Genomic DNA, 2,500 nt, shown 5'->3' on the forward strand with positions numbered 1-2,500 from the left:
TTTCACACATTATTAGGAGAGATTCAGCATAGGTGAGGGGGGGTGGGGTGGAGGGGGAGAGGGAGGGAGGGGCGGGGAGTTGGAGGGAGAGGGAGGTAGAGAGGCAGGGGGAGGGCGAGAGGGGAGGGAGTGAGAGGGAGGTGGAGAGGCAGGGGGAGGGCGAGAAGGAGGGGGGGTCATGCAGATTTGTCATGTGATGGGTGTTGGAATGTGTCTTTCTATTTCAATAAAGAGACATGACTGCATGTCATTACAGGAGGCTCACAGTTGGATTTCACTGATATGTCATCAACACCTTCTGTAACGTTTGCTTTCACTTCTGGCTGGAGAAGAGTGTGAAGCATGTGTGGAGGCCTGTATATCACAGTCACATACATGGTGTTTCTGCACCTCCAGATGGAGGAACGTACCTAGGTCTTTGACTAGAGCAGGTTCATGTTTCTGTAGACTTGTGTGAAAGGCAGATTGAACCGCTGGCCCTCCTGAGCGTGGGGCTGGTGAGCGTGGGGCTGGTGAGCGTGGGGCTGGTGAGCGTGGGGCTGGTGAGCGTAGGGCTGGTGAGCGTGGGGCTGGTGAGGCTGGTGAGCGTGGGGCTGGTGAGCGTGGGGCTGGTGAGCATGGGGCTGGTGAGCGTAGGGCTGGTGAGCGTGGGGCTGGTGAGCGTAGGGCTGGTGAGCGTGGGGCTGGTGAGCGTGGGGCTGGTGAGTGTAGGGCTGGTGAGCGTGGGGCTGGTGAGCGTGAGGCTGGTGAGCGTGGGGCTGGTGAGCGTGGGGCTGGTGAGCGTGGGGCTGGTGAGCGTAGGGCTGGTGAGCGTGGGGCTGGTGAGCGTAGGGCTGGTGAGCGTGGGGCTGGTGAGCGTGGGGCTGGTGAGTGTAGGGCTGGTGAGCGTGGGGCTGGTGAGCGTGGGGCTGGTGAGCGTGGGGCTGGTGAGCGTAGGTAGTGTTTCCAGAGGGAATAGCCAGTCATGTATGCATTCTGCCACTAGGTGTCAGCATAACCACATATATTAACCATGAATGGACCTATCCTCGCTGCCAAAATAATACAGTGTAAACCAATCTCTTGCCCTCCTAAACCCAAGAACCTTGTTGGCAACACCATTATTCACACACACAATATTATCCTCTTCCATGTTAACTGTCACCTGACATTTACTTGAAGGCACTTTTTCAACAATATACAGTGCTTTTGGTCTGCTAGGAAACCTTTTGGTCTGCTAAGAAGCCTTCAGGTCTGCTAAGAAGCCTTCAGGTTTGCTAAGAAGCCTTCAGGTCTGCTAGGAAGCCTTCATGTCTGCTAGGAAGCCTTCAGGTCTGCTAGGAAACCTTCAGGTCTGCTAGGAAGCCTTCAGGTCTGCTAGGAAACCTTCAGGTCTGCTAGGAAGCCTTCAGGTCTGCTAGGAAACCTTTTGGTCTGCTAGGAAGCCTTCAGGTCTGCTAGGAAACCTTCAGGTCTGCTAGGAAACCTTTTGGTCTGCTAAGAAGCCTAGTTATAAGAAGTTATAAGAGGGGGAACTGTTTCAGTTGGAGGTTATATCTAATCAGTAAAGGAACGAGGAAGTCCACATAGAGGCTAAAAATTACTATCTCTTCAAATGTAAAAGTAATAGATTCATAAATGTCTGGGCTTTTGGCTGTGTATCTGGCCCTAACCCTTGCCTTCAGCTCATTGGAATCATATTTCATGCACAGTTCAACTTTACAGTAAAAACGATCATAACGCAGTAATAGTAAAACAGGAGTGATAATAAAACAAGAGGAATCCTTGATCAGAGGAATAAAATAACAATCATTAAAATAAAATAAAATAACAGTAATTAAACACAGTATTCACCACATATATGTGCAGCAGGGTCAGCCATCTCAGCTCAGCACACAGATCTAGAACATTGGCTTGTTGACTGGAGGTATTTACTGGAGGTATTTACTGGTATTTACCACATCTTTCTCTCTGCAGCCACTTCACAACTTCTACCACTCACTTCCTTTAACAGATCACTATCATCAGAATATCATCAGCCAAAAATTAAAACTGCGTAACTGTGGTAACCTTAAACTCTACATTGTTCTGCTTTCTGTTATGTCCCATTCTGAGTGAGCCCTTGTTTAGTTCTGAGGTTCTTACCCTGTGTCCTTGTCAGCACTTCACAGGTTTAGTTTCTTGCTCTCTTGTCCAATTGGATGTCCCATTTGTCTCCGCCCCCCACCCACACCTGCTGACTGACCCAGTCCACGCCCACTACGTCCACAGGTAACAGGCAGAGACAGAGACAGAGACAGAGACAGAGACAGAGGCAGAGACAGAGACAGAGACAGAGAGAGAGACAGAGACAGAGAGAGAGACAGAGAGAGAGACAGAGACAGAGAGAGAGACAGAGAGAGAGACAGAGACAGAGACAGAGACAGAGACAGAGAGAGAGACAGAGGCAGAGACAGAGACAGAGACAGAGACAGAGACAGAGACAGAGACAGAGACAGAGAGAGAGACAGAGAGAGAGAGA

Source organism: Argentina silus (genome assembly GCF_951799395.1).
Source record: "Argentina silus genome assembly, contig: scaffold_126, whole genome shotgun sequence".
Taxonomy (NCBI): Eukaryota; Metazoa; Chordata; class Actinopteri; order Argentiniformes; family Argentinidae; genus Argentina; species Argentina silus.